The 25683-nt window shown below is 46.8% G+C and overlaps 1 protein-coding gene across 2 annotated transcripts in view; it reads left to right on the forward strand.

Annotated features, from left to right (window-relative positions):
* Positions 1-25683, forward strand: part of SLC37A2 (solute carrier family 37 member 2) — a 1507897-nt gene that overhangs the window by 665034 nt on the left and 817180 nt on the right. The gene's annotated exons all lie outside the window — the stretch shown is intronic.

Consider the following 25683-nt stretch of genomic DNA (forward strand, 5'->3'; position numbering starts at 1 on the left):
CAATTTGCGACCTCCTGGTCCCTCCAGGGCCACAGCAGCGTCCAAAAACGCTAACCGCACAATTTGCAGCTAGCAAGGCTTGTTGGCGTTCTTTCGGCGGGAAAACACTTCTGCACGACTCTTCACGGCGAGAGGGATCCGTCCACCAAAGGGGAAGTCTCTAGCCCTTTTCGTTCCTGCAGAAACCTCAGCTTCTTCTGTCCAGTAGAAGCTTCTTTGCACCCGCAGCTGGCATTTCCTGGGCATTTGCCCATCTCCGACTTGCTTGTGACTTTTGGACTTGGTCCACAGGTACCCTAGATTGGAAATTCACAGTTGTTGCATTGTTGGTTTGTGTCTTTCCTGCATTATTCCTCTAACACGACTTCTTTGTCCTCAGGGGAACTTTAGTGCACTTTGCACTCACTTTTCAGGGTCTTGGGGAGGGTTATTTTTCTAACTCTCACTATTTTCTAATAGTCCCAGCGACCCTCTACAAGGTCACATAGGTTTGGGGTCCATTTGTGGTTCGCATTCCACTTTTGGAGTATATGGTTTGTGTTGCCCCTATCCCTATGTTTCCCCATTGCATCCTATTGTAACTATACATTGTTTGCACTGTTTTCTAAGACTATACTGCATATTTTTGGTATTGTGTATATATATCTTGTGTATATTTCCTATCCTCTCACTGAGGGTACACTCTAAGATACTTTGGCATATTGTCATAAAAATAAAGTACCTTTATTTTTAGTATAACTGTGTATTGTGTTTTCTTATGATATTGTGCATATGACACTAAGTGGTACTGTAGTAGCTTCACACGTCTCCTAGTTCAGCCTAAGCTGCTCTGCTAAGCTACCATTATCTATCAGCCTAAGCTGCTAGACACCCTATACACTAATAAGGGATAACTGGGCCTGGTGCAAGGTGCAAGTACCCCTTGGTACTCACTACAAGCCAGTCCAGCCTCCTACAGGCCTAAATATATGTTGTTGGAAAATATTTGTCCAGAAGTTACCATACATGACTATTTGTTGCTCTGAAGATTAATAACGATCTTTAGATACAAAAAGATTGTTAGTAAGGCAATAGCAGGGATACTAATGAAGGTGGCCCTAATCTTGACACATCAAGACCAGTCTAGTTTTATGCCACGCAGGTGCTGGAATGCCAGTATGCATAGGCTAGACCAACAGTTCTTAATCTTTTGACTTTTGTGAACCCCGCTGAAGCATTATTGGGACTTGGGGACCCCCACTGAAGCATTATTGGAAACCCGGGACCCTGACTGAAGAATTGTTGGAATCCAGGACCTCTACTGAGTCATTATTGGAAGGCAGAGACCATGGCTTAAGCATTTTCAATGACTTGAACCGCAAAAAAATACACAAATATTACAGAAACAAGCATCCATCAAACAAATACACAAATTATTAAATATTTTATTTAATTCACACCCCTTGGGTCCCTTTACCCCAGGTTACGAACCATAGGGCTAGACCATGGTAAGCATCCTTTGGAACATGATGTGGGACTCTATGCCATTTTCCCTCTGGTTAACGAAGAGGCATTTGAATCGACATGCTGCAATTTACCTTTTTGAACCAAATTGGAGTTACACATTTTTGTCCTTGTTTCATATACTGGATTAGGTTGCTATATATACTTCAATGTTAGGGCAAAATAAAAACAAATGGAGTTATTTAGGAAAAGTGGGAACTCTGCTTAGCCCCAGGAAGCGTGTCTGCTATCACCGCTCCTATCCTATTTGCCTTTGCTGTAGAGCCATTGGTTGGAGGTTATAGTAGGAACATGCTAGAGTGGGGCTTTGTATTGGAGACACGACCCTTGTGTTATCTATTTACAGTTATGTTGGAGTACTTGGCCTACCTGAGAGATTAGTCCAAATATTATTGGGATTAGGGGATGTGTTTGCCAGCATGTCAGACTAAAAACTACCTGGTCAAAGCCTCACCTGTTTCCTCTGTGTGCATTGTCAGACGTCGAAAGACACTATCTGGGCAGGTGTTGCAGCCTAGATCTTTGAAGTATCTGGGGATCCAGGATGGCCACAAGAAGCTGGACAATATCTAATCAAATATTGATAGCTTGATGAAGATGAATTGTTTGCTTTTTGGCTAAGCTACCACAGTCCCTATTGGGCCAGGTAGTGTTGGTCAGGACAGGATGGTGGTGCACCCTTGCTTCCTCAATGCAATTCATGGCATGATAGCCCTCATTTCAAATGGCCCTTTCTGTACTGTGGACCAGCACCGGCCCCAGAAACAAATACGATTTATGTAAAAGCCTATATGACCATGGAAGGGTGGCACATACGGATTTTGAGTGCTATTTGATATTACAGTTCCAGTATCTTTCTCCGTACCTGGATTAACTACCAAACAGAAAGTACCACTTACCGGCTGGCTGCTATAGTAGAAGCTCTGTGTGTGAACCTTCTGTCAACAGATTGCAGTTGTGCTGCTATCCTATCTGCGATAAGAAATATGGCACAGATTTGGGAATGGACAGTGAAGAAAATCGTTAAAGGGGCACCTTTTTCACCAAACACGGAGCTCTGGGGCCCCCACTTGGTTAATATCCTGAGTGACTTGAAAGACATTGCACACTGGAAGAAAAATGGCTGCAACAGGATAGGAGATGGTTGACGTTTTTGTAGCTCTGGTTTGTTGTGGGTAGCTAGCCCCATGCGTAACCCTCCACCTTTCGCAGCTGGGTCTAGGATTTGCTTGGGGCAAAGCCAGGGCGGTCTTCTTTCAATTAAAGAAGTCCTGGAGCTCGAAGGACCTAATGCTGTAAACCAAGAGAAGACTTTTTAACACTAATATAACATCTGTCCTTCTGTATGAAGCAGAAACTTGGCAGACAACAGTGACTACTGCCAACAAAATCCAGACCTTCATCAACACTTGTCTGAGGAAAATCCTCCAAATCTGCTGGCCAAACACCATCGGCAGCAGACTTTCCAACTCCCTGCTAACGAAGAAATAATGAAAAGATGCTGAGGCTGGATAGGTCACGCCCTCCACAAGCCCACATCAATCCCTCACTGGGAACCCTTAAAGTAAGAGAAAAGGGAGGAATCCCATGTAAAATCTGATCTCGAAGCTGAATGCAAGGAGATGGGTTACCCCTGGAGTCAGAATGAAAGAAAAGCCAACAGAGATGGCTGAAGAGTCCTGATTTATGGCCTATACCCCAGAAGGATGTAGTAGTGGTACGTAAGTAAAATAGGAGAGCTGCACAGATTTGATACATTTTTATGAGGCTAGGATTTGGTTCAATGTTTACTCAGGCCCTTATGCACACTTGTCTGGTGCTCTGAGACCTGCGAGACATTTCCTGGCAGACCACCCGAACCCCAGGTGCTTGCAGAGTTTTTTCACTGCTGGTGGAGTACAGGGCTAATTATGTATTGTATGCGAATCATTATAGGGACCTCAAACAGAGTAGTACCTATATACCCCATGAAGTAGAACTTGATGCAGTGCAACAGGTGTTGATTCAAGCCACTATACCAGAGGATTTAATAGAACTTCATATTGGAACTTGTACATTCCACATTGTATCATAGCTAATTTAAATGGGATGACAACTTAACAAATAATTTACAAGAACAAATATTTTTTACTTCTTATTGGTTATACTGTTATATGTTTCTTTAATAATATTTAATTATGTAGGATTATTTTCAAATAAAATATTAACAATTATTGTCCCCATCTTCTACGAAAGCGACTCTGTTTGTCTTCATGTTTTCAACATACAATGCTAGTCTTGTGGGTTGGGGGGTGTGTGTGTGGGCAGCATGCCCTAACCACAACCGAAGCAGCCGTTCGAGGGCTGGTCTATTGGTGCTGTCCCGGCTTGCTTTGAAGAGCGCAGTGGGGTGGGCCTCGTGTGGATGGCAGGGTTCACAGGCGAGGAGAGATCCTGAATGGCTGATCAGCGTGTGGTAGAGGATGATTTGAGGCTATCAGATAACGGTTATCAGTCAGAGATGCCATTTTTGATTTCACGCACCAGCTGATAGGGTTAGTGACATCTGAGAAAACATTTTTTCTGGCTTGTTTCTTCTAGTTTTGAGCCAGTCTGGGTAGAGGATGGGTGTTTGACAAGATGATATGGCAAGGCAGACGCTTCAGACTGTGCGCTGCAGGGAGTGCTGATTTGTTGTCCATAGGGACCCTGGGTGAGTAGGAGCAGCGTTGCAAGTGGTCTTCCGGGGGAGTGGCGGCCCTGTGCTAGCTTGCGCTTCCCCGGTGTGCAAGCTGCTGAGGGGGGCCACGGGTTGCAGAGGTGGCCCGCTGAGTAATCTGGCAGGCCAGCCATCAAGGGCCGATATGCCTTGCCCCCGGGCTGGGACAGGACGAGGACACATTGGTGCTACTCGTGGTCCTAGCATTGGGACTGGAATGACATGGGCACCGGTTGAGAGGCAGGGCCGGGGCGCGGACCCCAGACTTGGTGCAAGAAGCTGCACAAGGGTGGCTAATGTGATGCAGCGGGTTTAAGATGGTGCAGGTGAGGTGGGGCCGCTCGGCCTTCACATGTGCTCTCACTAGAGAGGCAGGCAGCAGTGTTAGGGGCTGATCTACTAGCTCTGGCCTCGGATTGCCCTGAAGAGTGCAGTGCCCTTGTGGAGCCTGAGAGGGTGGAGATGACTACCTCAGAAGTGGGAGGGGCATCAGGCCTGCACAGCCCTTCAGATTTATCAAGCCCCAGGAGACAGGTCTCACAGAGGCAGGTGTCTGAGGAGTACAGTGAGAATGGGAGAGGGGAGGACGGATGATCTGTAAGGGACTTTGGAGGGAATGTCTGCACGGAGGGCGAAGGAAGGGACAGCAGGGGCCTACCCAGAGTTGTTCAGGGGGATTCTGGCTTTGGTGGGGGTCAAGGCAAGTTCCCTTGGAGGCAGGGGTGGGGACCAGGCTCCAGGTGGGGACTTCTTTGGGGAGCAATATTTTTGGGGACAGCGATTTGTCGGGAAGGGTGAAAGTGCAACTTGGTCGGGGCAGGTTGGCATGGGGGGGGTCAGGCTCTGTGTGGAGTGTTGTGGGGGATGGGCTTCAGGTGCAGTGGGTGATCTTGGTGGCTGGCAAGGCATTTGGTGATAGTGGTCCAGGGAGGTGGGTGTGGTGTCGCGACAAACCCTTTATGATGGCGGGCTCAGCAGGTCAGGGGCAGTTTTCAGGTGTTTCAGACAGGGCATGCAACGAATTTGGCTGCACTGCAGCCTGGAGGACTTGGTACGACCTGGCAAACCTGACCAGAAGTCAAAGTTCGAGTCTGTATGGCGGCTCTGGGATGTCAGTGGACCAGACAGTGATTCAGCAAGGTTTACGATCTACGTCCTCCTTGCAGGATTTTGGGATATCGAAATGAGCAAGTTCTGCAAGGCAGAAGGTTTATTTTTCTTGGAACACGGCGGCATCCAGTGCGAGATGGTGGAATTCATCAGGGATAATGCATCTTTCAGTTTTTGGGGAGGAGTTGTACTTCATGTAATTTAGGAATGTTGTTGCGGAGTTGTTGCAATTACCTGTGGGGGTCAAGTTGTGCCAGTGAGGCAGAAAAACTCCAGGGTTTTTCTGGTGGTGGGTGTACATACGTTTAAGAAACTATTGCAACAGAAACTTTGGACAGCTTAAGATCAGTTCATATTTTGGGGGGGTTCAGGAGGGGCAAAACGTTTGAGGAACTAAATAAAGTCAACAACAATTTTGGATGCACAAGGCCTGGGCGCAGAGATTTGAGTGGCGAGAGTGGTGATTGGATCTTTGTCTAATTTGATTGTGATGGGCTACTTAGAGGAGGTGGAGGTAGGTTGGATAGATATTTGAGTTATATAGTGAGGCATAAGGATGGAAGGCGTTAGAGCCAATGTTTTGGTATAATGATTGCGCATCCATCTCATTAAAGCTGCCTTTTACACACCAATAGCAATCTGTTGTTTGTGGCTGCGCCATCCTACCCGATACTGGTCTTGGAGAAGGGGGCAGAATTCCCTTACCTTTAGGAGTCTCAGGTGAGTGGTAGTGTCCAAGGGCATGGGGAGACCCTGATTGGCTGGTCAGTACGTGGGAGAGGGGGTGATTTGAGGTTATCAGATAAGTCATCAGTGAGGGGTGCCATTTTAGATTTCACGCACCAGTTGATAGTTGTTAGTGACATCTGGTAACAGTCTCCCTCCCTGTTTTTTGTGCTTTGATGCGGAATAGGTGCCGGGGGGGGTGTTTTTATCACCCGGAGCTTCATTTGGTTTTCTTCTGTGCGAATGCTTGGAATTTACTTACAACACAGTAGTGACTACGGTTAAGCGCATGTAACACCTGAGTCACAAAAAACCTTTTTATTGTTATGCCAATTATGAGTCTCCTAAGTAGATGTGAGTGTTCGTTCCTCTTTCACTATAACCATTCACATCTTTGTATTAAGGTTTACACTCGGTTTTGGACCAGCACTTACCCACGTTTTTTTTTTATATAGCAAGTGGAACTTCTTTTCATTAATTGAACACCTTTTTGTTGCATAAAATTAAATTCCCCAACGAAAATACAGAATTTATTTAGTTTTATTAATGGGCATATCAAAATGGTTGACTTTTCTTTTGTTTCATAGCTGCCAGGTTTTCAGATGGCTTGTGTGACATTTGAGTGACACTTTCTCGTGAGTAAAAGCAGGCAATGGAGACAATGGGAACAGATAAATATCAGAAATTACATCCTTTCGAGCAGCAAGAAGCTCGAAAGACGTCTTGAAACTGCTGAAAAAGCACCTGAAATGGAAGGTTTTAAGCTACTTCCCCTTTATAAGCTTATTGTATTGTAAAACAGTTGTGTAACCATGCCATTAACCAATAAACAAGACTTTCAGAGGCTGTATCTTTTTATTTAAGAACGGATCACATTAAGATCAATGTTGCGACCCCCCCTCCCCTAATTAATTACATCATGAGTGCAGGAGCTGCTCAGTAGGTCAACTGACAATAGAGGATTCTGAAATATTCCACAATCACCAAATAATTTTACATTCTGAGTTCACAAACTGCAATACCACAACTGTAGTGTACTGTAGTTGCCTGTGAAAGACAGTGAATGTGGGAAAAACAACACAAAAGTTATGAAAACAAAGAATTGAACACAAGTCTAGGACCCATTGTAGGAGGCTGGCCTGGCTTGTAGTGGGTACCAGAGGTAATTACACCTTGTGCCAGGTCCAGTTATCCTTTACTAGTGTAGAAGAGGTGTTTCTGGCAGCTTAGGCTGATAGAAGGTAGCTATGGCAAAGCAGCTTAGGCTGAACTAGGAGACATGTAAAGCTCCTACTATACCACTGGTGTCATATGTACAATATCATAAGAAAACACAATACACAGATATACTAAAAATAAAGGTACTTTATTTTTATGACAATATGCCAAAAGTATCTCAGTGAGTACCCTCAGTATGAGGATGAGAAATATACACAAGATATATGTACATAAACCAAAATTATGCAGATAATAGCAAAAGGAAGTAATGCAAGCAATGTAAAGTTACAATAGATTGCAATAAGAGCACATAGGTATAGGGGCAACACAAACCATATACTCCAAAAGTGGAATGCGAACCATGAATGGACCCCAAACCTATGTGAGCTTGTAGAGGGTCGCTGGGACTGTAAGAAAACAGTGAGGGTTAGAAAAACAGAGTGCAGTGGTAAATGGCTGTGAAATAACGTGGACGTTATTTCACTCAAGCTGCACTGCCAGGCCTGTGTAAGAATTGTCAGAGCTCCCTATGGGTGGCAAAAGAAATGCTGCAGCCCATAGGGATCTCCTGGAACCCCAATACCCTGGGTACCTCAATACCATACACTAGGGAATTATATGGGTGTACCAGTATGCCAATGTGAATTGGTAAAATTAGTAACTAGCCTGTTAGTGACACATTTGGAAAGCAGAGAGAGCATAACCACTGAGGTTCTGGTTAGCAGAGCCTCAGTGAGACAGTTAGGCATCACACAGGGAACACATACAGGGCACATAATTATGAGCACTGGGGCCCTGCCTGGTAGGGTCCCAGTGACACATAGACTAAAACAACATATATACAGTGAAATGTGGGGGTAACATGCCAGGCAAGATGGTACTTTCCTTCAGATGGCCACTGAAAAGCCCACAGAATATTATTTTTTAGCCACACCATTGACCCCGCCCCATGCGCACTGACTCTGCAGCAATTGCATGCAGCATCACAGTTCCCAGACTTTTTTTTAATGCACTTTGACCCCTGCACTGAAATTATTGCTAGTCATTCTAGAGGAATGTTCTATTTAAGTGTTACTAATTTCTAGCATCTCATTTAATCCAGTCTCTGCTGTTTGCAACTCTAAAATCAGCTGTGCTTCGGCTTGAAATATCACTGTTTCAATATCTGTATGTCTAGATATCACATGCTTTAAGACCAGCCATGCCAAATTTTTTCTGTGTGATTATAATCAGCAAAATGTAAAACTTCAAGATTATTTTTTATGGGTGTAGGAAAGTACCATCTTGCCTGGCATGTTACCCCCATATTTCACTGTATATATGTTGTTCTAGTCTGTGTCACTGGGACCCTGCCAGGCAGGGCCCCAGTGCTCATAAGTATGTGCCCTGTATGTGTTCCCTGTGTGATGACTAACTGTCTCACTGAGGCTCTGCTAACCAGAACCTCAGTGGTTATGCTCTTTCTGCTTTCAAAATTTGTCACTAACAGGCTAGTGGCCAATTTCACCAATTTACATTGGCATACTGGTACACCCATATAATTCCCTAGTATATGGTACTGAGGTACCCAGGGTATTGGGGTTCCAGGAGATCCCTATGGGCTGCAGCATTTCTTTTGCCACCCATAGGGAGCTCTGACAATTCTTACACAGGCCTGCCAGTGCAGCCTGAGTGAAATAACGTCCACGTTATTTCACAGCCATTTACCACTGCACTTAAGTAACTTATAAGTCACCTATATGTCTAACCTTCACCTGGTGAAGGTTGGGTGCAAAGTTACTTAGTGTGTGGGCACCCTGGCACTAGCCAAGGTGCCCCCACATCGTTCAGGGCAAATTCCCCGGACTTTGTGAGTGCGGGGACACCATTACACGCGTGCACTATACATATGTCACTACATATGTATAGCGTCACAATGGTAACTCCGAACATGGCCTTGTAACATGTCTAAGATCATGGAATTGTCACCCCAATGCCATTCTGGCATTGGATAGACAATTCCATGATCCCCCGGGTCTCTAGCACAGAACCTGGGTACTGCCAAACTGCCTTTCCGGGTTCTCCACTGCAGCTGCTGCTGCTGCCAACCCCTCAGACAGGTTTCTGCCCTCCTGGGGTCCAGGCAGCCCTGGCCCAGGAAGGCAGAACAAAGGATTTCCTCTGAGAGAGGGTGTAACACCCTCTCCCTTTCGAAATAGGTGTGAAGGCTGGGGAGGTTTAATGATCCCCCCAGACCTGCTCTGGCACGAAACTGGACAAAGGAAAGGGGAGTGACCACTCCCCTGACCTGCACCTCCCAGGGGAGGGGCCCAGAGCTCCTCCAGTGTGTCCCAGATCTCTGCCATCTTGGAAACAGAGGTGTCTGTGGCACACTGGACTGCTCTGAGTGGCCAGTGACAGCAGGTGACGTCAGAGGCTCCTTCTGATAGGCTCTTACCTCTCTTGTAGCCAATCCTCCTTCCTAGGTAGCCAAACCTCCTTTTCTGGCTATTTAGGGTCTCTGCTTTGGGGATCTCAGGAGATAACGAATGCAAGAACTCACCAGAGTTCTTCTGCATCTCTCTCTTCACCTTCTGCCAAAGGATCGACCGCTGACTGCTCAGGACGCCTGCAAAACTGCAACAAAGTAGCAAGACGACTACTAGCAACCTTGTATCTCTTCATCCTGCCGGCTTTCTCGACTGTTTCCAGGTGGCGCATGCTCTGGGGGTAGCCTGCCTCCCTCTTGCACCAGGAGCCCTGAAGAAATCTCCCGTGGGTCGACGCAGGCTTCCCCCTGCAACCGCAGGCACCAAAAGACTGCATCACCGGTCCTCTGGGTCCCCTCTCAGCACGACATGCATGGTCCCTGGAACTCAGCAACTCTGTCCAAGTGACTCCCACAGTCCAGTGACTCTTCAGTCCAAGTTTGGTGGAGGTAAGTCCTTGCCTCCCCACACTAGACTGCATTGCTGGATACCACGTGATTTGCAGCTGCTCCGGCTCCGTTGCACTCTTCCAGGATTTCCTTTGTGTACAGCCAAGCCTGGGTCCCCGACACTCTAACCTGCAGTGCACAACCTTCTGAGTTGTCCTCCCGCATCGTGAGACTCCCTTTTGTGACTTTGCGTGGACTCCGGTTCACTCTTCTTCCAAGTGCCTGTTCAGGTACTTCTGCAGGTGCTGCCTGCTTCTGTGAGGGCTCCCTTACTTGCTGGGTGCCCCCTCTGTCTCCTCCTCCAAGTGGCGAAATCCCGGTCCCTCCTGGGCCACAGCAGCATCCAAAAACCCTAACCGCGACCCTTGCAGCTAGCAAGGCTTGTTTGCGGTCTTTCTGCGTGGGAACACCTCTGAAAGCTTCTTCACGATGTGGGGCATCCATCCTCCAAAGGGGAAGTTCTTAGTCCTCTTCGTTCTTGCAAAACACTAAGCTTCTTCCATCCAGTGGCAGCTTCCTTGCACTCTCAGCTGGCATTTCCTGGGCTCCTGCCCACTCTCAACACTGTCGCGACTATTGGACTTGGTCCCCTTGTCTTACAGGTACTCCGGTCCGGAAATCCATTGTTGTTGCATTGCTGGTGTTTGTTCTTCCTGCAGAATCCCCCTATCATGACTTCTGTGCTCTCTGGGGGTTGTAGGTGCACTTTACACCTACCTTTCAGGGTCTTGGGGTGGGCTATTTTTTCTAACCCTCACTGTTTTCCTACAGTCCCAGCGACCCTCTACAAGCTCACAAAGGTGTTGGTCCATTCGTGGTTCGCATTCCACTTTTGGAGTATATGGTTTGTGTTGCCCCTATACCTATGTGCTCCTATTGCAATCTACTGTAACTTTACATTGCTTGCATTACTTCCTTTTGCTATTATCTACATAATTTTGGTTTGTGTACATATATCTTGTGTATATAACGTATCCTCATACTGAGGGTACTCACTGAGATACTTTTGGCATATTGTCATAAAAATAAAGTACCTTTATTTTTAGTATATCTGTGTATTGTGTTTTCTTATGATATTGTGCATATGACACCAGTGGTATAGTAGGAGCTTTACATGTCTCCTAGTTCAGCCTAAGTTGCTTTGAAATAGCTACCTTCTATCAGCCTAAGCTGCTAGAAACACCTCTTCTACACTAATAAGGGAGAACTGGACCTGGTACAAGGTGTAAGTACCTCTGGTACCCACTACAAGCCAGGCCAGGCTCCTACATTGGTGGCAGCGGTGGGATAAGTACTTGTAACTACTTACCACTTTGTCATTGTGTACTTTTCATAAGAGAATAATATACAAAACAAGTTCAGTGTATGTACACCTAACCAAAAAGTTTTACTTTTCTCCTCTTAAACTTTTTACTAAGTTCTGGAAAGTACTCTAAAACTTCTAAAAGTTTCTCAAAAGTTAGAAAACGTTTTTTCTCTGTTCTTTAAAAAGTTCTGAAGCTTTTTCTTTCTTCTCACTGTTTTTAAACCTTCTTCTATCATGTCTGATGTAGGGGCTGCTCTTAAAATGGTCAATACTACCTATGACAATTTAAACTTCAAGAGCTGAAGGAGTCTCTGCTTAGATAGAGGTTTAGTGATAGGAAGGAACCCTACAAGAGAGTTTTTATATAACATGCTCATTGTGAATGATGAGTCCCAAGCAGGCACTTCAAATGAGAAGTTAATTGATGGCTCCCATTCTGACTCAGGGGAACTCCTTGAGGGAGGTGGGGAGGGTTCTGTTCCAAATCTGCCCCTTAGCACACCACCTAGCAATGCTGGTAGCAATTTGAGCTCCCATCATAGTAGGGATGTTTTATATTCCTGGAGGCCAGGTTGTTAGAGTCCAAGCAGTTAGTGACAGATCTTTCTCTGTTGTTTCCAATTTATCCTCTGTGTCCAAGCATTCCCAACCCACCCACCCTGAAGACCACATGTTAGAAAGGGAACTCAAATAGTTGAGAGTGGAAGAGGCCAGACTGAAGCTTAAGCAGCAACAGCTGGCTCTAGACCGGGAATCCCTAGACCTAGAGAAGGAGAGACAGAGATTGGGGTTTCACCCGATGGTGGCAGCAGCAGCATTCCTGATAGTAATCCTGTTAGAGCATGATTCCAGGAATCTGCACAAGATAGTTCCCTCTTACAAGGAGGAGGATGACATCAACAAGTGGATTGCTGCACTTGAAAGGGCCTGTATGGTACAGGGGGTCCCTCAAATGCAGTGGGCTGCTATATTGTGGCTATCTTTCAATGGAAAGGGTAGGGATAGGTTCCTTACTGTTAGTGAAAGTGATGCTAACAATTTTGAAGGATGCACTCTTGGATGGATTTGGCTTAACCACTGAACAATACAGGATTAGGTTCAGAGACACCAGAAAAGAGTCCTCACAAGACTGGATAGACTTTGTTGACTGTTCAGTGAAGGCCTTGGAAGGGTGGTTACATGGCAGTAAAGTTTCTGACTATGAAAGCCTGTATAATCTTATTCTGAGAGAGCATATTCTGAATAACTGTGTTTCTGACTTGTTACACCAATATCTAGTGGACTCAGATCCAACCTCTCCCCAAGAATTGGGAAAGAAGGCAGACAAATGGGTCAGAACAAGAGTGAACAGAAAAGTTCATACAGGGGGTGACAAGGATGGCAAGAAGAAGGATGGTAAGTCTTCTGACAAGGGAGGGGACAAAAGTAAACATTCTGAGTCTTCATCAGGCCCACAAAAATCCTCTGGTGGTGGGTCCAAATCCTCTTCAAATCAAGTTAAAAAGCCTTGGTGTTATTTGTGTAAAGTCAAAGGCCATTGGACAACTGATGCCAGTTGTCCAAAGAAAAACACCAAACCTCCCACTACCGCAACCCCTACTGCAAACTCTAGTGCCCCTAGTAATAGCAGTGGTGGTGGGAGCAAACCTACTAATAGCCAATCCAAGGGAGTAGCTGGGCTCACTTTTGGTAACTTAGTTGGGGTTGGTCTTGTTAGGGAGACCACAGAGGCTGTTTTAGTCTCTGAAGGTGCCATTGATTTGGCCACCTTGGTTGCTTGTCCCCTTAATATGGATAAGTACAAGCAACTTCTAATAAATGGTGTTGAGCTTCAGGCATACAGGGACACAGGTGCCAGTGTTACCATGGTAATAGAGAAACTGGTACACCCTGAACAACACCTACTTGGTCACCAGTACCAAGTGACTGACGCTCATAACAACACTCTTAGCCACCCCATGGCTGTTGTGAATCTTAACTGGGGGGTGTTACTGGTCCAAAGAAAGTTGTGGTTGCCTCAGATTTACCTATAGACTGTCTACTAGGGAATGATTTAGAGACATCAGCTTGGGCAGAAGTGGAGTTGGAGGCTCATGCAGCAATGCTGGGCATTCCTGGGCATATTTTTGCTTTGACAAGGGCTCAGGCCAAAAAGCAAAAAGGACAGAGTAACCTGGATCCTGGAATAATGGACCAAGTGTTCCCTAAAGCTAGGGGTAGCAAGGGTAAATCCCTACTCACTATCCCTCCCTCTACAGATGATTCTCCTTCTGAGGAAGAAGAATTTCCTCCCTGTGCAGAACCTTCACCAGATGAGCTGGCAGCAGACACTGCTGAGCTTTTGGGTGGAGGGGGGCCTGCCATGGAAGAGCTGAGTGTAGCACAGGAATCCTGTCCCACATTAGAGGGTCTCAGACAGCAAGCTGTCAAGCAGCAAAATGGGGATGTCAGTGACTAAATAGAGTTTACTGGGTGGACAACCTCTTGTACACAGTGTGAGAAAGTAGCCTCTTTCTAGCCTTGTTACCCCCACTTTTGTCCTGTTTGTGAGTATATGTCAGGGTGTTTTCACTTTCTCTCTGGGATCCTGCTAGCCAGGGCCCAGTGCTCATAGTGAAAACCCTTTGTTTTCAGTATGTTTGTTATGTGTCACTGGGACCCTGCTAGCCAGGACCCCAGTGCTCATACGTTTGTGGCCTATATGTATTTGTTCCCTGTGTGATGCCTAACTGTCTCACTGAGGCTCTGCTAGCCAGAACCTCAGTGGTTATGCTCTCTCTTTACAAATTGTCACTAACAGGCTAGTGACCAATTTCACCAATTCACATTGGCATACTGGAACACCCTTATAATTCCCTAGTATATGGTACTGAGGTACCCAGGGTTTTGGGGTTCCAGGAGATCCCTATGGGCTGCAGCATTTCTTTTGCCACCCATAGGGAGCTCTGACAATTCTTACACAGGCCTGCCACTGCAGCCTGAGTGAAATAACGTCCACGTTATTTCACAGCCATTTACCACTGCACTTAAGTAACTTATAAGTCACCTATATGTCTAGCCTTTACCTGGAAAAGGTTGGGTGCTAAGTTACTTAGTGTGTGGGCACCCTGGCACTAGCCAAGGTGCCCCCACATTGTTCAGGGCAAATTCCCCAGAATTTGTGAGTGCGGGGACACCATTACACGCGTGCACTATACATAGGTCACTACCTATGTATAGCGTCCCAATGGTAACTCCGAACATGGCCATGTAACATGTCTAAGATCATGGAATTGTCATCCCAATGCCATTCTGGCATTGGGGAGACAATTCCATGATCCCCGAGTCTCTAGCACAGACCCGGGTACTGCCAAACTACCTTTCCCGGGGCTGCTGCCAACCCCTCAGACAGATTTCTGCCCTCCTGGGGTCCAGCCAGGCTTGGCCCAGGAAGGCAGAACAAAGGACTTACTCAGAGAGAGGGTGTTACACCCTCTCCCTTTGGAAAAAGGTGTCAGGGCTGGGGAGGAGTAGCCTCCCCCCAGCCTCTGGAAATGCTTTGATGGGCACAGATGGTGCCCATCTCTGCATAAGCCAGTATGCACCAGTTCAGGGATCCCCCAGCCCTGCTCTGGCATGAACTGGACAAAGGAAAGGGGAGTGACCACTCCCCTGACCTGCACCTCCCAGGGGAGGTGCCCAGAGCTCCTCCAGTGTGCTCCAGACCTCTGCCATCTTGGAAACAGAGGTGCTGCTGGCACACTGAACTGCTCTGAGTGGCCAGTGCCAGCAGGGACGTCAGAGACCCCTTCTGATAGGCTCTTACCTGTGTTGCTAGCCTATCCTCCTTCCTAGGTAGCCAAACCTCCTTTTCTGGCTATTTAGGGTCTCTGCTTTGGGGAATTCTTTAGATAACGAATGCAAGAGCTCATCAGAGTTCCACTGCATCTCTCTCTTCACCTTCTGCCAAGGAAGCGACCTCTGACTGCTCAGGACGCCTGCAAAACCGCAACAAAGTAGCAAAGACGACTACTGCAACCTTGTATCACTGATCCTGCCGCCTTCTCGACTATGTTCCTGGTGGTGCATGCTGTGGGGGTAGTCTGCCTCCTCTCTGCACTAGAAGCTCCGAAGAAATCTCCCGTGGGACGACGGAATCCTCCCCCTGCAACCGCAGGCACCAAAAGAACTGCATCACTGGTCCTCTGGGTCCCCTCTCAGCACGACGAGCGTGGTCCCTGAAACTCAGCAACTCTGTCCAAGTAACTCCCACAGTCCAGTGACTCTTCAGTCCAAGTTTGGTGGAGGTAAGTCCTTGCCTCCCCACGCTAGACTGCATTGCTGGGTACCGCGTGATTTGCAGCTGCTCCGGCTCCTGTGCACTCTTCCAGGATTTCCTTTGTGCACAGCCAAGCCTGGGTCCCCGACACTCTAACCTGCAGTGCACGACCTCCTGCGTTGTCCTCCGGCGTCGTGGGATCTCCTTTTGTGACTTCGGGTGAGCTCCAGTGCACTCTTCTTCGTAGTGCCTGTTCCGGCACTTCTGCGGGTGCTGCCTGCTTCTGTGAGGGCTCCCTGTCTTGCTGGGCGTCCCCTCTGTCTCCTCACGCAAGTGGCGACATCCTGGTCCCTCCTGGGCCACAGCAGCGTCCAAAAACCTTAACCACGACCCTTGTCGCTAGCAAGGCTTGTTTGCGGTCTTTCTGCGTGGGAACACTTCTGCAAGCTTCTTCACGACGTGGGACATGCATCCTCCAAAGGGGAAGTTCCTAGTCCTCTTCATTCTTGCAGAATCCACAGCTTCTACCATCCTTTTGCAGCTTCTTTGCACCCTCAGCTGGCATTTCCTGGGCATCTGCCCAATGTCGACTTTGTCGAGACTCTTGGACTTGGTCCCCTTGTTCCACAGGTACTCTCATCCGGAAATCCACTTTGGTTGCATTGCTGGTGTTGGTCTTCCTTGCAGAATCCCCCATCACGACTTCTGTGCTCTCTGGGGAATGTAGGTGCACTTTACACCTACTTTTCAGGGTCTTGGGGTGGGCTATTTTTCTAACCCTCACTGTTTTCTTACAGTCCCAGCGACCCTCTACAAGCTCACATAGGTTTGGGGTCCATTTGTGGTTCGCATTCCACTTCTAGAGTATATGGTTTGTGCTGCCCCTGTACCTATGTGCTCCTATTGCAATCTACTGTAACTTTACATTGCTTGCATTACTTCCATTTGCTATTACTGCATATTTTTGGTATTGTGTACCTATATCTTGTGTATATTTGCTATCCTCATACTGAGGGTACTCACTGAGATACTTTTGGCATATTGTCATAAAAATAAAGTACCTTTATTTTTAGTATATCTGTGTATTGTGTTTTCTTATGATATTGTGCATATGACACCAGTGGTATAGTAGGAGCTTTGCATGTCTCCTAGTTCAGCCTAAGCTGCTCAGCTATAGCTACCTTCTATCAGCCTAAGCTGCTAGAAACACCTCTTCTACACTAATAAGGGATAACTGGTCCTGGTACAGAGTGTAAGTACCCCTTGGTACCCACTACAAGCCAGGCCAGCCTCCTACACACAGAGGCAAGGGACCCAAATCCTGGAGCAGCCAGGAGATTCGTCATTCTCCTGCAGTACAGAGAGTTCCTCCTAACTCTGGCACATGACATTCCTTTGGCTGGGCATTTGGGCCAGATCAAAACCTGGGAAAGGCTTGTCCCCCTGTTTCACTGGCCTAAGATGTCAGAGGACACAAAAGATTTTTGTAAGTCTTGTGTGAGCTGCCCAGCCAGTGGCAAGACTGGTGGCACACCAAGGGCTCCCCTTATTCCACTACCTGTGGTTGGGGTCCCCTTTGAAAGGGTAGGGGTTGACATAGTTGGCCCCCTTGACCCTCCTACTGCTTCAGGCAATAGGTTTATCTTGGTGGTTGTGGACCATGCCACAAGATATCCTGAAGCAATTCCTCTAAGGACCACTACAGCACCTGAACTGGCAAAAGCCCTCCTGGGAATCTTTTCCAGGGTGGGTTTCCCAAAAGACGTTGTATCAGACAGGGGTAGCAACTTTATGTCTGCGTACTTGAAGGCTATGTGGAAGGAATGTGGTGTAACATACAAATTCACCACACCTTATCATCCACAGACTAATGGACTGGTAGAGAGGTTTAATAAAACTCTCAAAGGAATGATAATGGGACTCCCTGAAAAACTCAGGAGGAGATGGGATGTCCTGTTACCTTGCCTCTTTTTTGCTTACAGGGAGGTACCCCAGAAAGGAGTGGGCTTCAGCCCCTTTGAACTCCTGTTTAGGCACCCTGTAAGAGGTCCACTAACACTTGTGAAGGAGGGTTAGGAACAACCTTTAAAAGCTCCCAAACAGGACATAGTGGTCTATTTACTTGGCCTAAGATCCAGAATGGCTGAGTACATGAAAAAGGCCAGTAAAAACCTTCAGGACAGCCAAGAGCTCCAGAAGCAATGGCATGACCAGAAGGCTGTTCTGGTTCATTACCAACCAGGACAGAAGGTGTGGGTATTGGAGCCTGTGGTCCCAAGAGCACTCTAGGACAAATGGAGTGGACCCCATCTAATTGTTGAAAAAAAAGGGTGAGGTCACCTACTTGGTTGACCTGGGCACTGCCAGGAGTCCCCTTAGGGTGATTCAGGTCAACCGCCTCAAACCCTACTATGACAGGGCTGATCTCACCCTGCTCATGGCAACAGAGGAAGGACAGGAAGAAGAGGGTGATTCTCTCCCTGATCTCTTCTCCTCCACTGAAGAGGATGCTCTAGTGGAGGGAGTAGTTTTGGCAGACTGTCTTATTGCAGAACAGAAAGACAACTGCATCAATCTCCTTGGACAGTTTTCTGAACTCTTTTCAACTGTGCCAGGCACCACATCTTGGTGTGAACACACAATTGATACTGGAGACAGCATGCCTGTCAAAAGTAAAATATGTAGGCAGCCTGACCGTGTCAGAGACTGCATAAAACAAGAGGTTCAGAAAATGCTTGATCTAGGAGTGGTTGAACCTTCTGAAAGCCCATGGGTGAGTCCTGTGGTGCTTGTACCAAAGCCTCACTCAAAAGATGGAAAAAGGGAGATGAGGTTTTGTGTAGACTACAGAGGTCTCAATCAGGTAACAAAAACTGATGCTCACCCTATCCCCAGGGCAGATGAGCTCATAGATACACTGGCATCTGCCAAGTATCTAAGCACCTTTGATTTGACTGCAGGGTATTGACAGATCAAGTTATCAGAGGATGCTAAACCTAAAACTGCATTTTCAACTATAAGAGGGCACTACCAATTTAACGTGATGCCCTTTGGTTTGAAAAATGCACCTGCCACTTTTCACAGGTTGGTGAACACAGTCCTGCAAGGGTTGGAGGCTTTTAGTGCAGCATATCTAGATGATAGAGCTGTCTTTAGCTCCACCTCGGATGAGCACCTGGTCCACCTTTGGAAAGTTTTGGAGACCCTGCAAAAGGCAGGCCTCACTATCAAGGCCTCAAAGTGCCAGATATGGCAGGGAAAGGTGGTTTATCTGGGACACCTGGTAGGTGGAGAACAGATTACACCACTTCAGGGGAAAATCCAGACAATCATGGATTGGGTTCCCCCTACGCTACAGACCCAGGTGAGAGCCTTCCTAGGCCTCACTGGGTATTACAGGAGATTCATTAAAAACTATGGCTCTATAGCAGCCCCTCTTAATGATCTCACTAGTAAGAAGATGCCTAAAAAAGGTATTGTGGACATCTAGCTGTCAGAAAGCTTTTGAGGAGCTCAAACAGGACATGTGATCTGCACCTGTCCTAAAAAAGCCCATGTTACTCCAAGAAATTCATTGTTGAAACTGATGCATCTGAATTAGGGGTAGGGGCAGTCTTATCACAACTGAATTCTGAGGGCCAGGATCAACCAGTTGCTTTTATCAGCAGAATGTTGACCCCTAGAGAAAAGTGTTGGTCTGCCATTGAGAGGGAGGCCTTTGCTGTGGTCTGGGCACTGAAAAGGTTGAGGCCATACCTGTTTGGCGCTCACTTTATTGTTCAGACAGACCACAAACCTCTACTTTGGCTAAAACAAATGAAAGGTGAAAATCCTAAATTGTTGAGGTGGTCCATATCTCTACAGGGAATGGACTATACAGTGGAACATAGACCTCGGAGTACCCACTCCAATGCAGATGGACTCTCCAGATATTTCCACTTAGACAATGAAGACAGGTCATGGCTAGTCTTATTGTCCTTCGTTAGCACAGAACCCGGGTACTGCCAAACTGCCTTTCTGGGGTCTCCACTGCAGCTGCTGCCAACCCCCCAGACAGGTTTCTGCCCTCATGGGGTCCAGGCAGCCCTGGCCCAGGAAGGCAGAACAAAGGATTTCCTCTGAGAGAGGGTGTAACACCCTCTCCCTTTGGAAATAGGTGTGAAGGCTGGGGAGGAGTAGCCTCCCCCAGCCTCTGGAAATGCTTTGATGGGCACAGATGCTGCCTATCTCTGCATAAGCCAGTCTACACCGGTTTAGGGATCCCCAGCCCTGCTCTGGCGCGAAACTGGACAAAGGGAAAGGAAGTGACCACTCCCCTGACCTGCACCTCCCAGGGGAGGTGCCCAGAGCTCCTCCAGTGTGTCCCAGACCTCTGCCATCTTGGAAACAGAGGTGTTTGTGGCACACTGGACTGCTCTGAGTGGCCATTGCCAGCAGGTGATGTCAGAGGCTCCTGCTGATAGGCTCTTACCTCTCTTGGTAGCCAATCCTCCCTCCTAGGTAGCCAAACCTCCTTTTCTGGCTATTTAGGGTCTCTGCTTTGGGGAATTCTTCAGATAACGAATGCAAGAGCTCACCAGAGTTCCTCTGTATCTCCCTCTTCACCTTCTGCCAAAGGATCGACCGCTGACTTCTCAGGACGCCTGCAAAACACCAACAAAGTAGCAAGACGACTACTAGCAACCTTGTATCGCTTCATCCTGCCTGCTTTTTCGACTGTTTCCAGGTGGTGCATGTCCTGGGGGTAGCCTGCCTCCTTTCTGCACCAGGAGCTCTGAAGAAATCTCCTGTGGGTCGACGGAATCTTCCCCCTGCAACCGAAGGCAACAAAAGGCTGCGTTACCAGTTCTCTGGGTCCCCTCTCAGCACGACGAGCGTGGTCCCTGGCACTCAGCAACTCTGTCCAAGTGACTCCCACAGTCCAGTGACTCTTCAGTCCAAGTTTGGTGGAGGTAAACCCTTGCCTCCTCACGCTAGACTGCATTGCTGGGTACCGCGTGATTTGCAGCTGCTCCGACTCCTGTGCACTCTTCCAGGATTTACTTTGTGCACAGCCAAGCCTGGGTCCCCGACACTCTAACCTGCAGTGCACAACCTTCTGAGTTGTCCTCCAGCGTCGTGGGACTCCCTTTTGTGACTTCGCGTGGCTCCGGTTCACTTTTCTTCTAAGTGCCTGTTCAGGTAGTTCTGCGGGTGCTGCCTGCTTCTTTGAGGGCTCCTTGACTTGCTGGGTGCCTCCTCTGTCTCCTCATCCAAGTGGCGACATCCTGGTCCCTCCTGGGCCACAGCAGCATTCAAAAACCCTAACCGCGACCTTTGCAGCTAGCAAGGCTTGTTTGCGGTCTTTCTGCGTGGGAACACCTCTGCAAGCTTCTTCACGACGAGGGACATCCATTCTCCAAAGGGGAAGTTCCTAGTCCTCTTCATTCTTGTAGAACACCAAGCTTCTTCCACCCGGTGGCAGCTTCCTTGCACCCCCAGCTGACATTTCCTGGGCTCCTGCCCACTCTTGACACTGTCGCCACTATTGGGCTTGGTCTCCTTGTCTTACAGGTACTCAGGTTCGGAAATCCACTGTTGTTGCATTGCTGGTGTTTGTTCTTCCTTCAGAATCCTCCGTCACGACTTCTGTGCTCTCTGGGGGTTGTAGGTGCACTTTACACCTACCTTTCAGGGTCTTGGGGTGGGCTGTTTTTCTAACTCTCACTCTTTTCCTACAGTCCCAGTGACCCTCTACAAGCTCACATAGGTTTGGGGTCCATTCGTAGTTCGCATTCCACTTTTGGAGTATATGGTTTGTTTTGCCCCTATACCTATGTGCTCCTAATGCAATCTACTGTAACTTTACATTGCTTGCATTACTTCCTTTTGCTATTATCTGCATAATTTTGGTTTGTGTACATATATCTTGTGTATATAACTTATCCTCATACTGAGGGTACTTACTGAGATACTTTTGGCAGATTGTCATAAAAATAAAGTACCTTTATTTTTAGTATATCTGTGTATTGTGTTTTCTTATGATATTGTGCATATGACACCAGTGGTATAGTAGGAGCTTTACATGCCTCCTAGTTCAGCCTAAGCTGCTTTGCCGTAGCTAACTTTGATCACCCTAAGCTGCTAGAAACACCTCTTTTACACTAATAAGGTATAACTGGACCTGGCACAAGGTGTAAGTACCTCTTGTACCCACTACAAGCCAGGCCAGCCTCCTACACCATCTCACTGTTGTACATTATGAAACCTCTATAATGCAGATGTCTGTGTCTAACCTGAGAGCAACAGAACTGAGTCCTGGTTGGTGCAGTGGAGAACAGTTTGTTAGTGCTTTGAGGATCCAGCCTGTGACGGAAAGCACTGAGAACATGTAAGTTATTACGGTAAACTTGCATTACACACAGTATATGATATACTGCTATCAAATGTGCAAAAAGGTTTCAGATGACAGTACTTCCAAATATAGATTTTTAGTAAAACCAATAACCAGACTGTATGTAATGATTTATTTTTATTTAACTGCCCTGAAAAGTGCACACTGCACAGCTCAGATGGTAACTATGTTGCACTTTACCAGTCGAAATGAATAAACCTTTGTCATAACAAAGCTTCATGTGATTAAAGCATATAACATGTACTGGCTCCTAAGCCCCATTTACATTTTCAGATTAAATAGTTGTGTGCATTTTCATTTCTTTCAGGCAAAGAGCCACCTTAGTAAGAAGGCCTGTTTATTTTTAAGCTGCCTGTCACTCATTTGGTTTCACAGCACAGGAGACTCCATGAATGACACTTCAGCTGAAGACTTGGCACTATTGAAATGTACCGTCCTGGTACGGTTGTCTATTCATAAAAAGTAGGGGAAAAAATTAAAAAATTCATAAATTAAAAAAACGTATGGTCATGTCGTGCCCCTCTGATCCTGTCTACTTCGACCACTGTTTCAATGTCATGAACATCAGGAATATCAGGATCTCCAGCCACATCGAAACAAGAAGTCACAATTCACACTGATAACAAACAGGTTCATGACGGATTGCAGGGCCATCAATGCACAGTCTTTTACATTACAGGATTCAGGCGAGTCAAACATGATTTACAATGAAAACTCTAAATTACTCGGAGAGCATTGAAAACCATTATGGCCCAACTTTGGCAAGGTATTTGATATAACATGAGGAGATGATCTTAGCATTGGATTTCAGTGATTTGACCAAGATTTCTAATAATTATAAAGAATTACCACTAAATACGATAGCTACACATCTGAGAGTTCCGAGCTAGAAACAAGACCATGTCAATGAGGCTAAGATTCCAAACTGTGTAAGAAACCTTTTTAAAAAAATGAATCCCTTACACGTAAAATTCTGCACAAAAATATTATTACTAATCATTTCGAAAATCAATCGGAGTTGTTTAAGTGAAACAAGGGAAGATTACAATACCCAGAGATTGTAAAGTCAGGCCACCACCAAAATAAGTACCTGCATGAAAGAGCATCTCAATGTGTGAGTAAACGCTGTAACTGAAGGCCGCCAGGAGACAGCTACAGGTCACGTGACCGTCATAATTCATGCATCATGATTCTATAGTAGGACCGGAGGCTTTGGATTATGCTTCTCTTTCTTTACTGGGAAATAATCAGCAGCCAATCAAAATGTTTAACCACAAAAAACTACTTTTTCCATAATCCCCAGTAGTCAATACTCTGTCTCATCATAGGTCCATTCTTAGTATATATATCTTTGTGACCTCAATCCTTCCTCTTTCTTTTCTGCTTGCAGCCAGAGATAAGTACATCCCATATCCTTTATTGTGCTTAGTTTTCATTTATGATTCCTGTTCATGACTGGGCTTCCGTCCTTAGGGGTGTCTGTGGAATAACCCGATACGCTGGTCAACCGTGGAGCAGGAGTGGGGGTTTGGCATTAACAAAGCGCTTTGATTACAGAGGACTTCTTCCTCTTTCTTCTTTGACGTCGCACATGAGTGTGGAACCGATCGTTCATAAAATTCCTCCGGTCGCCCCCCGTGTGCAGTGCTGACGGTTTGTTCCACACCTTATGTGCTTCCCTGAGAAAGCCTGACGGGCGACTAAACGTGCAGGACTCTGTTCTAAAGTTATTCATCTTCCCAACTATGGGTGATTGAGAGTGAGCGCTTTCATTGTAGAGGACTTTGTCCTCTTTCTATATCGAACATTGCGCATGTGCATGGGGCCGGTGAAAAGTTTCTTGAATCAGGCCCACTTGCAGCGCTGATGCTTCCCTCATCAATCTTAACCCCTCAGAATGCCCGACGGGGCGCATAAACAGTGTAGGGCTCTGCCTTCGAAAAAATGCAGGTGCACCCTCCACTCATAAACTGGCTCATAGAGACAATTTTGTCTCAGATATTTCTCTAAGTTAAAACTTTAGTGACCTGCTGAGGTTCTTTTCTCCCTTGAACTCCTCCATTCCTCTGGTTTGGACAACCATGGCATACTACGCCAAAGAGGATAAATATTATCAAGAATTATCAGAAGTACCTTATGAGAACCAAATGGAGGCAAGATTAGTGTAGGCCCTGGGAAACCATGTTAACCAGGCTCTTATTAAGGCCTTAAAGCTATTTGCACAACCTCTTATGATGTTCGAACACCGAGAATTGATGGGGAGCTCCCTTTCAGGGACTTTGACCAGGGACAGCTGGAAATCAGAATTGAGCACTGCCCAGAGAGCCTCATTGAGAACTGCCTCATCAGCAGAGCTCCTCGATCATATGGCAGCGTCAGTCCTTAAAGACCACAAATATGGATCCTTTGCATCCCTGGGTTCTGAGACTTTTTCAGTCCCTATTGCACAATCGATGGAGGCCCCTTCCTTGACCTCCTCTTAGTCTTCCGACTCTGATCAGGCGCAGGATGAGCCCAAATCACCAACCAAATGAAAGTGTAAAACCCCTAATTTAAATGATGAGACCCAAGCACGACGAAACCTGCTTTTGGACCCAGAGAACATTATACACCCATGATCCACAGAATGGGTGCCATGCTTGGAGGTGGTGATCTATGTGCAGGTTGAGGAAAGGCTTTGACTGAGATGTGCGCACCACCCTGCGTTCAGAATGCCCCCGCCCCTCTCTCCTTGGGAAGGTGGCAGACATGCCTGACCTGGACCCCAATGTGACAACCTTTCTTAAGAAATTTGCTAAGGACCCTAATGAGGCCTAGATAGAGTGTGGAAGGGATGTCAAGACAAAGTCCTGGACATATCTGGCCCTATTACAAAAATCTTAGAGCTTGCGGTACAAGTGAACGAATCAAACTCCTCATTGGACCCTGAGACAATCTTAGAATGGGCACAAAGGGCCATATGTCTCTTAGGCAATGCCAATTGAGCTATGTCCACTGAGTGTAGGAAGTCTTTCCTGATGCGTATCAACCCAGAGTTTTCTGAACTGCCCCAGTTAGAAGTGGGCACCCTGGCAAACTGACATTTATGCGGGGACAAGTTTGTTAAGGATTTCGGAAAGTATGTTGCCACCTTTTCCATGTTGGACAAGGCACAGACATCCATGAAAAAAATGTTTAGTGGAAGCCTTCTTACCAGGGGTGAATGCTACTGAGGCTGACTGCTGGGCCATGGTTTCTATCAGGCCTCAGGTGCATATCCCCAAAGGGGTTGAGGCACCTCCTACGCCACTTCTGGATTCTACCCTACCCGATCCCTGAGAGGAGGTTGTTGTGCCTACAGAGGTGGTAACTGAAGAGGTTTCAACACAGTAGAAGCTACTCAATCAGGTGAGAGTAATTCCCTTTTCAGAAGTTGTTGTGTGGGGGGGGGGGGGTAAGGTGGCACCTACAGGCCTGGGAGTGTATTTCTCAGGACCCGTGGATTTTGCAGAAAGTTCAGGGATACAGGCTAGAATTTTACTCCACCTCACAGCAAATATCTCTTCCCCGTCCC

This window comes from Pleurodeles waltl, chromosome 3_1, assembly GCF_031143425.1.
Source record: "Pleurodeles waltl isolate 20211129_DDA chromosome 3_1, aPleWal1.hap1.20221129, whole genome shotgun sequence".
Lineage (NCBI taxonomy): Eukaryota > Metazoa > Chordata > Amphibia > Caudata > Salamandridae > Pleurodeles > Pleurodeles waltl.